The sequence below is a fragment of the Pinus tabuliformis genome, chromosome X (assembly GCF_031772625.1).
Source record: "Pinus tabuliformis cultivar Carrire ecotype Pingquan chromosome X, CPIR1, whole genome shotgun sequence".
Taxonomy (NCBI): domain Eukaryota; kingdom Viridiplantae; phylum Streptophyta; class Pinopsida; order Pinales; family Pinaceae; genus Pinus; species Pinus tabuliformis.
In genome coordinates this window covers 455,954,159-455,970,740 of record NC_142308.1, presented here as the reverse complement: position 1 = coordinate 455,970,740, position 16,582 = coordinate 455,954,159, and positions in this window count along the sequence as shown.

Genomic DNA, 16,582 nt, shown 5'->3' with positions numbered 1-16,582 from the left:
TAAGGAAGGAGAGAACTCCACAAGCCATATGCCTGTTCATACAATAATCCTTGACATCCCTCAATGTGGAGTCTCTAGCCTCTATATAGGCCTCATACATACAATACCATGGGTCATTACCATGGTTCCCTCAATACCATCTATCTAATACCATGGGCTTATTACATTATTGCTAACTACTTGTGGTCCCTTACATGATACGGGTTAACCACCTTATTTATTACTATTGCCCATCCCATTATTACATTATTCACTTGGGTACCTCCCTTTGTACCCCATATTATCCCCCCTAGGTTGTCGGGTTCTTTGTTAGGCCACTGATCTATTTGAACTTTTATTTAGGCGATATTCCAATGCAGCAGTATGGGTATAGTCAATCACACATACAACGACAAGAAATTGAGATGAGGTGAAGGGTAAAGAGCTATTACCCATTGCATTAAATAGGTCATGTTCCTTTTGGAAACTTTTTGGCTGTGACATCTGCGCCAAAAAATACTTCCCATTTTTAACAGGCTATGGAATGACTTCAAGTAGAAGGACGCATTACTAGAGACTATTGCATGTATTGAGGAGGAGCATAATGTCTCTCCCAAACACCCAAATTCTAAACAAATATGATTAAAAAAACATTTTATACAACCCTCAAAACATCTACCTAAAAATTACTAGATTGTCTAGAATTCAATGGAGTGACGTTTACAGATGAATCTCGTATGAGGATGAGTATTAACATTTACCTATAATGATATTATAAAATTAATATAAACCCTCTATATGAGGATTGTTGGCTTGTCTTAAATTCAAATGGAAGTATGTTATTCAACAAATTATCAGAATAACAAGAAAAGAGGAACTAAGAAGGGTTAAAAGGGAAGAAAGAGAAGTCAGGTTCTTGTAACCAGGGAAAGAAGGACTTGAGCCACATCAAGTGCTTCATGTGTCAAAAGTTTGGGCACTTTGCTTCCAATGTCATCAAAAGAATGGGAAGGACAAGCAACAACACTAGAAGCAACTTGAAAGGAGTGAAAAAGCATCAGCTCAAGTGGATGAGCTTTCATCCAATCCTTAGATACACTTCTCAATGGACTCATGCCTGTCATCTGACATCATGTCTAACGTCGACTGGTATGTGGATAGTGGAGCCTGCAAACATACAACCTCTAACAAGAGTACCTTTAGAAGAACTTGGTGATGATCCCACGTATCCAGTTGAAAGAGTGGGACATTCAATGCCCCCTTCACTAATCTCTAGTTCAAGAAAGGTGCAATCAGGAGAGTAGTGGTAAGGAACACTCCTCACATCCAAAGGAGTTGAAATACCAGTCACATTCTAAATCCAGTCCAACAAATATTTCCTAGCCTTGTAGGCATGAAACCACTCTTGTTTATGCATGAATTCAAAAAGCCGTTCTGTCATTTCCTCCGCATGAGTTTTCTGGCTTCTGTCAATCATCCCAAAATGGTATGCAACATTGGCATATGTTTACACTTGAATTTCTGGGCTTGTTAGCCCATTTCCAATTAGAAGCCCACTAAGATAGAATGGAATTTTTGAGCCCCCATAATCGGGTGAAATTTGGTAGAGGTCGTTTGAAAGTTCTTTGCATTTGGCAGAAGGGAATCGTTCTTGCCCCTGTCGCGCAATAAAGACTATTGTTCGGGGTCCTACCCCTGTCACACAATAAAGACTATTGTTCGGGAGGGTGTATGCATTTTTCCCTAACTGTGTCGAGTAACTATTTTCCTTTCCTAACTATTAATCCAAGGGCCCAAACAATTTTAATCATTTAACATCTCATCGTATGCTCTAGACACTAGACAGGGACACGGTGGCAATTTGGGAAATTGATTTAAGAGGGGAACGCCTTACGGTGTAATTATTATATAAATTGATTACCTATTCATATTGAAAAATAAATCTATGATTATGATTAAGATGTCTTTTTACAAATAACCATTAATTTCAAATATTTTTGGTTTAATTAATATAATTTTGTAATAATTTTTAATTTATTATTAATTTAATCTAATAAAATAAAGTAATAATGTGATTATCAAAAATAATATAATAGAGTAATATTTATTATTAAAATAATAATGTAACTTATTCTAAAAATAAATAAATTATATTTAATATATTAAATATTGTAATTTCTTAAATATAATGTTGACTAAAAAATGTTTATATTGAAAGTATTTTTTTGAGCCACTTACGGAGAACTTTAATATATGTTAATTTTAAATATTTTATTATTAATTTAATTTAACATTTTTATTATAATAAAAATTATAATTAACAATAACAATGATATAAACTTATTAGTATATTAACCACATTTATTAATGTGCTTGTGTTAAGTTATTATATTATTGGTTCCAATTTATTTTTTTAAAATCTTTTTTATATATCTATAAAATTAACAAATTTGGATTAATATTTTGCATAATAAACCAAGATTTAATATCTATGGTTATTTTAAATAAGTTATAATAGTTTTCTTTAATTTTAGCACTTGAAAAGCATAATTTATATGGCTTCCCTAATTATATTTCAATGCTTAGATATTACAATGCTTAGATGCTTATTATAATTGATGTCATATAATAGCTACTCTAATTTGTGGATTGATGCAAAAATAATGTTGCCTAAAAAATTTCTTAAAAAAACTAAAGGGATAAAATCTAAATTTTTATATTTATATTTTTTATTTAGTGACTAATTTATTTTTATTTATATTTTTTTGGGAATAAAGTTGGTCAAATTTGCCATCAAATGGAAAAGAAAGATAACTAACTTTTGACTAAAATTCATTTAAAAGAAAATCTTAAGAACATAGTATGTACATAAAAATGGAGTTGTCTATAGTGCGACTTTTGGACTTTCGGGTGCCAGTGCAGCCAAAAAATTTGAGGTGAAATTTTGATTTGTGTTATTTAAACTTGTTTTTTGACTCTATATATGGATTCATCACCCTTGAAAACCCCTAGGGCACTTGGATTGTGCAGGGTTTACCCATCAAACTTGTGATTTCAATAAATTACTGCAGGATTTTAGAGAAATTAGATCGGAACAACCCACCGGAAAAAGTTCCAAAAAGTTGCACTAAAGACAACTCGCATGAAAATTAAATAAAAGAAACCCACATTAACCGACCACTTGGTTTTTCACATAAAGGTAATAATACAGGCAGTTAATTTTCACATGAAGAGCAAAGCAAAATTCAACAATTATAGAACAACCAATCAAAAATTTAAACCAATAACAAAATTCAACAATTGTAGGCAACAATCAATCTATTCTTGGAGCACTTCTCTTTGATCAAATAAAAAGTGTTTTCTAGGAGCACATTTCTTTGATCAAATAAAAAGTGTTTTCAAATTTGTATGAGAACTTCAAACATTTCACCCATAGCTCTAATTGCAAAAAAAATAGGATTTAAATATATCACATTTATAAAAAAAAATACAAATGAATGAAATATTAACAATTTGTTAACAACCGAATTTTTGGGCCACTTACTTGAAACTTTAATATATGTTAATTTTAAATATTCAATTATTAATTTAATTTAACATTTTTATGATAATAAAAATTATAATTACATATACAAAATAACTTTATAATTACCTTATTTCACATACTAAAATTTAACTATTCAAAACATGAATTACACAAAACAACCTTATTATTACATATTAAAAAACCCTTACTACTTTTGGGTTCACGAAAATTTTGTAAATACTTTTTTATAAAACATCAACCATAATCAAATCTACCAAATTTAAAAAATTACATATACAACACATCAACCATGATCAAATATACCTATTCAAAAAGTTACATATACAACACTACCTTATTATTCATATATACCTATTCAAAAAATTACATATACAACACTACCTCATTATACAACACTACCTTATTATTCATATATACCTATTCAAAAAATTACATATATAACACTACCTCATTGTTCACCTACTGTGAATACTTTTGAAAAACATTTAATCCACTCATTCAAAAAAAATTGATATTTTGATTTTTAAAAGTTCAAATATTTAAATCCCCTGTCTCCTCAAACATTAGAAATGAATGCATTACAATAACACTATTTACTACATACAAATCAAATTTCACTTGGTAAAGGTGAGACCACTCTCACCTCCACCTCTACCAAGTGAAATCAAAAGAGAATGCCATCACAAACAATGCAAACCAAATTATCTCCTCACAAACTAAGCAAAATCAATCAAAACTGCTTTGATGACTTCCATTAATAATAATAAGGCCGATATCGTATGGGGCGCCCGTATCTTGGAATCTTCCCATACCCATAAATTGGAGGGGCGCGTAAGTGATAAATATGCTTAAAAGATCACAGATAAGTTAGGGTGAGGGGATTTCATGAAAATATTTTAGTTTTTCAACAAGTTAAAACTGGACATAACATAAAAATTAATTACATTTTTATATTTATGGTAGTTAGATATCTGTTAATATTAAATTATTAGTTTAGATTCAGACTAGATTACCAAGTTTGAGAAGGATTAAATTTCTTTTCGCTCTAAAAAAAGTTTGCATCTCAAGAGATTTAGTCTCTCTCGGAGCCTAGAAAATAAGTAGTTAAATGAATCTAGGTTGGTTTTATTATTAATTATAATTATAAATATTAATTTTGCATTTTGTATTTTATTTTATTTTATGTTTATATAATTTGACCAAGTTAAAATGTTTTATTGATAATTATCATTATTAATTTCTTTATTTTATTTTATTTTGATCGAGACAAAATGTTTACAAAGCATTATAACATCTCTACATACTCGGTTGGAAAGAGTCCCTCCAGGAAATTGTTTTTAACATTTTATTATTTTTTAATTGAGCCCACATGTAAATGTTTACAAGCATTTACACCACAACATCTCCCCTGCCTTTTTACTTTTATATTTAATTTAAACAATGTTATAAAATAAAATAAAATTAAAACAATAAAACATGATATTGGAAACCCTATTAACAAATTAATAATATCCATTGTTGAGAATCTTGTTATATTGTATGTTTATTATAATTATTAAGTTTTAATTTTAAAAATGCTATAAATTAAATTAAAATAAAATATTTATAAAATTTGTTGATTTTGAAATGAGTTATGGTTTTTGGGTATATGGTATTGATAGTGAAATGAGTTATGGTTTTTGGGTATATGGTATTGATAATGAAATGAGTTATGGTTTTTGGGTATATGTTTACATTTATTATATTAATTTTTTTTAATTTAGATTAATTTTTATTTTTAGGTTTTTTTACTGGTCAAAATATTAAATGTTACATAACAACATCTCTCTCAACATAAACATGTTATAAAATTAAATTAAAATAAAATATTTATAAAATTTGTTGACTTTGAAATGAGTTATGGTTTTTCCGTATGTAGTATTGATAAGCCATGGTATTGGCTCATGGTAATGCAAGAAAGCCTTAATAGTCATGGTTATATTGTAAATATTAAAATTTTATGTGCTTATTAATTAAATTTAAATATGGTTTTGGAATTATTATTTTAATTTCTATGGTAAAATGAATGTTAATTTATAACTATTATTTAGATGTTATATTTTAATGTGATATGTATATTAAGATTTTCTTTTGTATAATCCTAATTTTATTAATAAAAATAAAATTACAATATAAAAAAATAAATTTAAAAAATATCTACATCTAAAGCCTACACATCTACTCTATACTGAGAGCACCTCTTGATGCAATAAAATTTATATTATGTTTTTTAGACATGGAATTATATTATTAAAGAGGATTATATTTCTAGAAAAAATGGTTTTATAGGTTTTTTAATGCTATGTTTAGGTAGAGGCTAATGTTTCCACTCTAAAATGGATCCATAGAGTGAGGAAATGTCTCGTACTAGTACTTTAAAATATCAAAGTGAACTAAATTGATTATTAAAATCAAAAGGAAATAAAGAACATTGAGGAAGTGATAATCAAAATCAAACGGCAATAAAAGCATTGATGAAGTGATAGACATCCCCAAAAGATCATACACCTAAGTTAAGTGTTAGGGGAGTCACTGAAAATGATCCAACAAAAAGATATTAATGTCATAATTATTCAACAAGTTAAAAATAAAGATAACATAAAAATTGACCACATCATTACATTTATGGTGGTTAGATATATGTTAATATTAAATTATTAAATTTATATTAAATTTTAATTTATGTATTTTTATTACCAAAGGTAATTATATTTATGGAAAGTTTGGTTATATATGTGTGTGTTATGTTATGCTTAGGCAAGGGCTAATTCACCTGTTGGATGGAACAATGATTTGTTTTTAGAACGAAACATCTTTACTCTCTATCAAGTCTCAAGTTCATATCTCATGGGGAGAAGCTAAGGGTGGGACCCAATTGTGGGTATTACATTGACCTAAGTGCATCGAGGCTCGATCGAGTCTCACACAGTCTTCATGACAACATCATATTATTGTGAAAATCATTCTTACATCCAACATCTGGGTTGGCCCCAACCTAGGCACAATCTAGTGCTGAAAAAAAATAGAACCATTGTTTTCTAAATATAAATTACACTATAATAATGAAGAATATACATAATAAACGATATAATTAAATTGTATTCATGAAGAATACAAAGATTGAAATCCTATATGTATTATTCATTCTTTCAAATTTTCGATCTATGTATTCTTCATTATTATAGTATAATTATATTATTCATTATTATAGTATAGTGATATTTTAGAAAAGTGTGGTTCTATATTATCTTTTTTTACAATGCTAGATTTTTCCTAGGGGCTAACCCACACGTTGGATGGAAGAACCAAATCTCAATCTAAGTATTCTTCATTATTACAATATATCTATATTTTAGAAAAGTATGGTTCTATATGTTTTTTCAACATTAGATTGTGCCTAGGTTGGGGCCAACCCCCATGCTGGATAGAAGAACCAAATTCCAATTTATATCTTCTTCATTATCATAGTATATTTATGTTTCAAAAAAGTTAGGTTCTACATAATTTTTTTAATAATAGATTATGCCAAAGTTGGTGCTAACCAACATGTTTGATGGAAGAACATTTTTCCCAACAACAGGATGTTGTAATAAACAATATAATTATATTGTATTCATGAAGAGTACAAAGTTTGAAATTCTATATGTATTCTTCATTCTTTCAAAATTTCGATCTATGTATTCTTCATTATTATAGTATAATTATATTATTCATTATCATAATATAGTGATATTTAAGCCCTAAGGGTTAGCTCAATCGGTCAAGTCGGGGCCTCGCTAGATGGGAGGTCACAGGATCAATTCCCGAAAGCTCTTGGGGTCAGGTCTTGCAGTAGGCCAAGGGGCATCAGCCCATATTTTTCTAGTGGACGTAGCGCCACCCATTGATCGAAGGTGTCTGTGAACCATGCGCGCAAAAAAAAAAAGAGTATAGTGATATTTTAGAAAAGTGTGGTTCTATATTATCTTTTTTTACAACGCTAGAATTTTCCTAGGGTCCAACCCACGCGTTGGATGGAAGAACCAAATCTCAATCTAAGTATTCTTCATTATTACAATATATCTATATTTTAAAAAGGTATGGTTCTATATTTTTTTTCAGCATTAAATTGTGCCTAGGTTGGGGCCAACCCACATGCTGGATAGAAGAACCAAATTCCAATTTATGTCTTCTTCATTATCATAGTATATTTATGTTTCAAAAAAGTTAGGTTCTACATAATTTTTTTTAATAATAGATTTTGCCAAAGTTGGGGCTAACCAACATGTTGGATGGAAGAACATTTTTCTTAACAACGGGATGTTGTCACCAGGAATATGTGAGACTTAATCAAGCCTGGATGCCTCTTGGGTCAATGTAATCCCCCACAATTAGCTCCCACCCTCAACCCCTACCCACGAGATAAGAACATGAGACATGATAGGGACTAAACCCCATAAAAACCAACTAATTTACACCTCATGGATTCAAAATTTGGCTTTACATATTCTTCTCGATATTTGTTTTAGGATTTTTTCCATTGTGAATAACTTAGTCAAATGGATAGTTATTGTGTATAGGTTTAGTTATAATGAAGGAATAAGTGATTGGTTTACAATATTCCGCATGAAATTGATGAAGAAGGTCACATGCATACTTATGTGGACGAAGATAAATTCCTTTCTTGGTTTGAAATACTTGGAAGCCAAGGAAATACTATAAATAACCTAAGTATAAAATTAAAAAAAAAATAGTAGTTGAAGTAGCAGGGTCTAGCATGGTGGGGATCTGCATTTATTAAGTGACCTTGGCATGCATTTCTCTAAGGGTGACTTCCTCTTCTCCAATTTCTTGTAGCCTTTTCTTCACCACATCCAAATCTCTCACTAATGTCCATTTTGATGTCTTATGATTCCTACACTCAAATTTCCATGCCATACACTTCATGCTCCTCCTCCATTATTAGCTTGTCTCCTGCCATTTTGTAACATTATGGTGTTTAAGTATTTCTACCATATGGAAACATGTATATATATTTTTTATGAACATCATTGATGGAAGTATCTATTTTCCAAGGCCAACATGGATGGATGGAAAATCATTAGACATAAATGTTGTTAAGAAAGTTGAAAGTTCGTGTACCTTGTGATTATGGACCTTGGGGTGGTGTTTGTTGTTCTGGATCTCCCTTGAGTGGCCCTTTCAGGAAATCGGTAGGGTAGATAGCACGAAATTTCTCAAGAAGTCTCCCATAATGAAGTAACTATGTAACTAATTAGTTCATTTTCTAATGGATGGTACAATGGATGTTATCTTGTTTACTCGGTTTCAAAATTCCATGAAGATACCTTTGGCTTCTTGTGATAAGGCTCAAGGAGTAGGCTCCCCTGCCCTAGTGGATTCTTGTTAATTCCCAAATTACTCTCAATAATTACACATTCACCGTGGTAGGTATATATATATATATATATATATATATATATATACACTAAGAGATTGCACTCTAAAATAGATCAAATGCCCAAAATGAGTGACTTGAAATACCAATTTGATGGCCAAATAAAAAATATCTAAAACATATGCATAAAGTGAGGAAATGCCTAGTTCTAGTGCTTTAAAATATCAAAGTGAACTAAATTAATAACCAAAGTCAAAAGGAAATAAAGGACATTTACAAAGTGATAGACATCCCTAAAAGATCACACACCTAAGTTAAGGGTTAAGGGAATCAATGAAAATGATCCAACAACCTTAAAAGATCATATACCTAAGTTAAGGTTTAGGGGAGTCAATGAAAATGATCCAACAGTGAAAATATCTTAATGAGATAATTATTTAACAAGATAAAAATAAACATAACATAAAAATTGGCCATGTCATTACATTTATGGTGGTCTTAAATATATGTTAGTTCTAAATTATAAAATTTATATTATTATTATTTTTTGTATTTTTCATTATTAAAAGGTAAATATATTTATGGAAAGTTTATCTCTCTCTCTCTCTCTCTCTCTCTCTCTCTCTCTCTCTCTCTCTCTCTCTCTCTATATATATATATATATATATATATATATAATGTTATGTTATTCTTAGGCAAGGACTAATGCTCGCACTCTAAAATAAATACATAGAATGAGGAAATGTCCAATTCTAGTGCTTTAAAATATCAAAGTGAACTAAATTGATAAAGTCTGATCTTTATCAATTTATGATTGTGCATGTGTGATTTACTGCTATTTATATTATGTTGTGCAAAGTAGCTTTGTTGAGATTCTTGGTTTGGTAGTGTCAAAGATTTTAATATTCTATCCTAGTCCCAAGGTCGTGGAAATTCAACATGGTATCAGAGTGTGTCTAAGCTACTTTGGGAGACAGTGAATTAGAGTGTGCACAATGAAGTACAACTTAAGAGGGAGTTGGTCACATTGTAGGTGAAGGGCTCACTACAATGTCAATGTTGTAGGCTAGTCTCCGATATGAGGACAAGTTGGAGGGGTTGTCCAACTTTAGTCCATGGAAGGAAAGGATCAAGTTTGTCTTGCAGGTCAACAGGATCTAGGAGTTCACCGAGAAATCCATCAAGAAGCCAACTGACCCAAAGGAGATGAGAGTGTATGAGGATTTAGATACGAGGGTGAGATTGATCATCCTATATGGTGTGAAGGATCCCATAATACCTCATTTGTCCAAGAAGATCATTTCCCATGAGATGTGGATAGCTCTTCATAATTTGTTCGAGAATAAGAACGAGAACTAAGTACTTGTATTGGAGGATAAGTTGAAGTCCACCAAGATGATACATGGTGGAGGAGTGACTTCATACCTAACGAGATTGTCTCAAGTTAAATATGAGCTTGCTGCCATCAGTGTGACTATTTTAGATTCTCATATCATGAGGATTGCTTTGAAAGGGTTCACTGAGGAATGGAAGCCCTTCATCAAGGGGATCGTTGCCAGAGATAAGTCGTAAGACTCTAATAGGCTGCGGGACAACTTCATTCAGAAAGAATTGTGAAATGAGGATCTTCATTTGAAGAAGAGGGCTTCAAATGATGATGTGGCACTTGCAACACAAATGAAGGGTAAGAAAAAGAAGGACTTGAGTAAATTCAAGTATTTTAAATGTGGTGAGATTGGTCATTTTTTGTCAAGATGTTCGATGAAGAGGAAGACATGAGATGACAGGAATAAGAAAGGAAACCAGGTTGTCAGTGTTGCCACCTCTACTAAGATATATTCTCTCACTAGGATGTTGGAGGAGGAGGACTTTTATGTGATCTCTCATTTCTTGCAGGGTACTATCAATGGGGATGGATGGTACATGGACATTGGTGCACCGAAACATATGACAGGGTCACAGGATATTTTGAGACTCTAGTTGAATGGGACTCAAAGTGAACATGGTGTTGGGAAACAAGAGTCAGAAGGAGATCCAAGGATCATGAGTTGTGCCATTCAAGATGGAAACAGAATGGGTGATGAAGGTCCAAGATGTATTGTTTGTACTAGGACTCAAATATAGTGTAATATTTGTCTCGATGATTGAGAAGAAGGGGTTTGAAGTCTTATTCTAGGATGGTAAGGTAAGACTTAGGCCCACCGATATTAGTCTTGGAATTAGAGAGCATGGTTTATACATGCTGACGAGTAAGCCTATAGATTATGGGAACAAAAAGCAGGAGGACCAGATGTAGGTTCCAAAGAAGTAGGTGCAAGTGTAGGATTTAGAGGGTGCTCCTACAGCTACCAAGAAGGAATCATGGGGAGAGTGGAAGATATTTCAGGAAAATAAGAACAAGCATGATGCTTCCAGTGGCAGTGACACTTCTGAGAGAGGTGTAGTTCACGCTACAGGGATTGTTATAGTTGTGAGTGCTAGGAGTTGGGCGGGTGTTGCGAGCAGTGATGACGATGATGCGCTACTTCCTAGTCTTGGAAGTACCTCCCTCGATAAGAGGGGGTGTTGATTTTTTAGCAGCTTGGGAGGTACTCCAAGCCCTAGGGTTCGGGGTTTGGAGGATGGAGCACCATAATAGGTCATTGTGGGCTTCAAACTCAAGGTTGGGGTTTTGCACCCATAGATTGGGCCAAAACCATGGAGAATTTTGGACATGTGATGGATGCAAATGATAGAGGATGGAAAGGAGAATCCATCGCTTTGAGAATTGTCAAAATTCGAGTTGTCCTTAATGAGATATGAAATTTTGAAGATCGTGATGGGTTTTTGGACAATCAAGTCATGTAGGATTAAGACAAAATTGTCCAAAAGACATGTCTCTTCAAAAATTCATGGAGTCCTCTTGATTTATATAAAAAAGGGGTGACTGGGGTTAATTTGAGACAGTCAAGTGAAAAATTTCATATAGAATCATCATTTGTGGTAGCCATTGTCCAAGAAGGAGAAGGTTGAGTAGGTAAGGACAATTCTTAAAGTATTTTTTGTGGATTGGAGAAGGTTGAGGTACAACAGAGGTAACACTGAAATTTTTTTGGTTGTTTTGGTGCAGATTACGGTGGGTTACCTCATGATTTTGTAGGTTGCAGGCTTTTTGGTAACTACATAAGTAACACAGGGTTGTTTGGATTAGTTTTAGAGGCCTGTAAGGCCATATTCCTACAAACAGACCCATGGTACATGCAGCATAGGATAGAAGCCTTACAAATGAGGGAAGTCGTATTATTATTGAGGAATGTTGTAGTTATTAGAGGTGGTTGTTAGTGTCTGCGTTGATTCCCTAACCATATTGCAAGACTACAATAGTTCATTAACTCCCAAGTACATGTAAGTGGATGATTTTGTGTTGAGTTTGTTGCTTGGAGGATAATATTTATTTGTAGCCTATGGGAGCCATGTGGTAGGGTTGTCTTGGGTGAGAAGGAACCCTATATAGGAGCAGATCCTACAGTGATTGCATTGGGTTCCATTGGACTAGTGGAGGGAAGTGTGTTGATATCCCAAAGTAGACCTTGACAAGTAGTCATAAAGAGAGCTTGACAACTAAAGGTTAGGTGAAGTTGTTGGAGCCTAATGTGCAATACATTGATGGAATAGTGGACTACCAGATTGGAAGATTGGAGCTCAGGTACTGGCCATCATAGAAGAGAAGGTTAGATCAACCTGTGTTCATTGTAGCATAAGAAACTTGTGGTAGTGATAGGTGGCAACCCTCTTGGAGACTCTATGTGTTGTCCTTTGATGGACTAAGGGGCAACTAGAGAGTAGAGCATAAGAAAAGGACCACAGGACAAGATATGACATAGAGGTTGAGATTGTGCACTAGAGTAGTGAGATTGTCATTATATCTTGTATTCTTGTACTTGTGGATAATTGAGGGCCATTATCCCTCATATGGGAGCCCTGGACATTTATAGTATATTTTGTTTAATATAACAAAGTTGGGTTGAAAATTTTATAAAAAGTTTTCTATACTTGTGCACATGTGATTTATTTCTATTTATATTCCATTGTGTGAAGTAGCTTTGTTGATATTCTTGGTTTGGTAGCATCATATATTTTAAGATTCTTTCCTAGACCCAAGGTCATGGAAATTCAACACTCACAAGCTTTGATTTTATGTTTTTTGGTTGGATTTGTTTTCTTGAACACTTCCAAGCAGTGGAACTTATTTATTATATCTAAATCTAGTGTAATTCACATGAAATATAGCACAAAACCCAATGACACAAGAAAAAGGAAAGCTAAACCCTAAGAAATATCTCTTGGGTAGTAGAAAATAGAGAGCTATGTTCACTTTCCTCTTCAAGGGGCAACGTTAAAGTGCTATGCTCCATATGCAATGAAAATTCTTAACAAATCATTGCATAACATTCTACTCTATATATACCCATCCATAGATAATCTTAACTACATATGGGCCCCATATAATGCGGCCTAATGAACTAATTTTGTCCTTATTAGTAAAATGAATAATTTTTACAATCAACAAAAATTAACTAATTGATTAATGGGACTTATTGAATGAAGCTAGCCTTGTAAATTAATAAAGTGTGTATGTAAGGGGGTTAGGGTAGAATTCGAGCATGCCCTCCCCCTTTGAAAGCAGAGTTGTCCTTAAGGATAAAGGTGAGGAAATTGTTGGAGAATCAATGTCGGTTTCCATGTGGCATATTTTGGTTGTATATCTTTCCAATCGATCAATACTTCTTTAATGCTTCATTCATGTAGTTGGTGCTCATTGGTATCCAATACTAGTTTTGGATGGAGCCCAGTGGAACCTTCTTCATCAAGTTTTGGTAGGTTAGTCTCCACTTTGAAATTTATCTCACAAAATTTTTTAAACAAGACACGTGAGATATTGGATGAATCTTAGAGTGGGTGGAAGAGTCAGTTTGTAGGCAACCTGGCAAATGCATTTTATTATGATGGGGCCCATAGAACTTAGGAGCTAGCTTCTAGGAAACTTTATCTTCAATTCATGTTTGTTTATAAAGCTACCAATGAAGGAACACTTGATTCCCTTCAAAAAAAAACATATAAGGATAACAATTTCTCTAGTGTCAAGAATTATATCTATTCTGTGAAACTTGGATGTGCTTGGTACATAGGGTGCCACAAACTAGGGTTTTTTGCCATAAACTACTTCACATGGTGTCATTTTGGTAGCTCCATGATAAGTAGTATTATACCATAATGTGGTTAGGGGAAGCCATTGTTCCAACTAGTGAGGCTTTTCATAATTAAACCATATAAAATAGGTCTCCAATGACTTTTTGACTTCTTTTTTGAACGTCAATATGACAATAATATGCAGTGCTCACATTCAATTTTGTACCTTGAGTTTTAAATAGATTTTTCCAAAATATATTGGTGAATGTGGGTTCATAATCTAAAAACAAATGGAAGTGGCATATCATGTAGCTTGAAGATTTGATCCATGATGACCTAGACAACTAAAGAAGGTTTGAAAGGATAAGTTATGGCACAAAAAAGAGTAGCCTTTGAGAGACGATCTACCACAATCATGATGATTGATTTGTTGCTTGTTTTTGGGAGTCCCATAATGAAATCCAATGAAAGTTTTTCCAAATATGCTTTGGGATTGGTAGAGGTTGTAACATCCTTGATACTTCTACCATTTCTCCCTTGTTTCTTTAGCAAGCATCACAAGATGCTACAAAATCTTGGATATCTCTTTTCAATCCTTCCCAAAAGAATGAACACTTAATTCTTTTAAAGGTTTTATCAAAACTAAAGTGACCTATTATTGCTAATGTAATATTGGATATCTCTTTTCATGCCTTCCCAAAAGAATGAAAAATTATTTCTTTCATAGGTTTATCAAATCCAAAGTGACATGCTATTACTAATGAGTGTATCTAATCTATTACTTATTATTTTAGAGTCCATTATTTTTCCAACACAATGTTCTCTTTATACTACAATATATCTTGATTCCATGTTTTTACTTTTTAGGAGGGTTGGGATCCTTATGAATTTGTTCAATGAGTTTCCTTATAGTATTCTTTTCCATTCATTCCTTATGGGCTCCCTCATGCCATCCTAGACTTGGTAATGATAGGCAAGAAGCGAGGCATCCTTCTCAGTTAGAAATCAACCACAATATTCTCTTTACCCTTCTTATCTATGATATCATAATCATACCCCAGTATCTTAGTGACCAATTTTTGTTTCTCTAGTGAAGAAAAATATTATTCAAGGAAGTGCTTCAGACTATGATGATTTATCTTCATCTAAAAATTCATTTTTGTGAGACATTGTCCCCAAGTCTCCACTGAATGAATAATAGTCATCATTTCCTTCTCAAATGTGAATTTTCCCAAATAGAAATCACATAATTAATAATTGATGAATGCCAAGGCTCATAATTCTTTTATCTATATTAATCTTAAATCTATTCATGAGGAATCACATTTTGAGACAAAAGCATTGCTAAAGTAAGGAACTTTTAGTACTAGAGCAATGCATATGACATCCTTTAAAGTAGTGAATGCCCACGCGGATTCTTCACACCAAATAAAGGAATTCTTCTTAAGGAGTGAAATTAGGAAGTTGCAATTTTGCAATAATTGTTCACCAATTTAATGTAATAGCATATAAGTCTTAAGAATCCGCTCAATATCTTCATTTTTTTGTGATGGGATCAATCTTGCAGGTGGGGGGGGGGTGGTGCCAGGGGTGAATCAGTATTATCAAATCAAACTCTTTTTCATTTCCATACTCAGATTCATATACACTACTTTAGTGAAGGGAACCTGCATGTACACGCAACTGTGTCTAATGAAACTAGCGTATATCTAATAAACTTATGATTCAGTTAATCCATTAAATGTTGATCTTTATTTAGTGCATCAGAACTTTTATTAACCATATGAAGAGTAAACAGGTGCAGTAAAATAGAACAGATGATCACACACAAGAATCACACATGAACACCATGATGTAAGGTGGAAACCCAATGTGGGTGAAAACCGCCTGCTGCAAGTCGTCTCTATCATATTTTTAATAAGAAAATATTTTTACAATATTTTTGTACTGGTGCAGTCTTATACCAGTACATAAGCTTCTACCTGCAAAAGGCTACAACCTTCTCTCGTTCTCTAGCTTCTCCTGGAAGGGAGCTACAACCCCCTTAGCTCTTGTACTAGCTGATCCTTTTACTAGTACATAGGTGCCGGCCTACTGAATGCTCCAACCTTCACTCGTTTTCCAGCTGCTACTGGAAGGGAGCTACCACCCCCTTAGCTCTTGTACTAGCTGATATACTAGTACGTAGGTGCCAACCTACAGAAGGCTACAACCTTCTCTTTTCTTCCAAGGACCACGTTTCATAAATTTTCAGACTGGATCCATACTAGTGCAGTCTAGTACGCATGCTTCTACCTGAAGAAGGCTACAACCTTCTCTCGCTCTCCAGCTTCTCCTGGAAGAGAGCTACAACCCCCTTAGCTCTTGTACTAGCTGAGGTACTAGTATGTAGGTGCTGACCTACAGAAGGCTACAACCTTCCCTTTTCTTCCAAGGACCATGTTTCATTCAATTTTCATATTGGACCCATC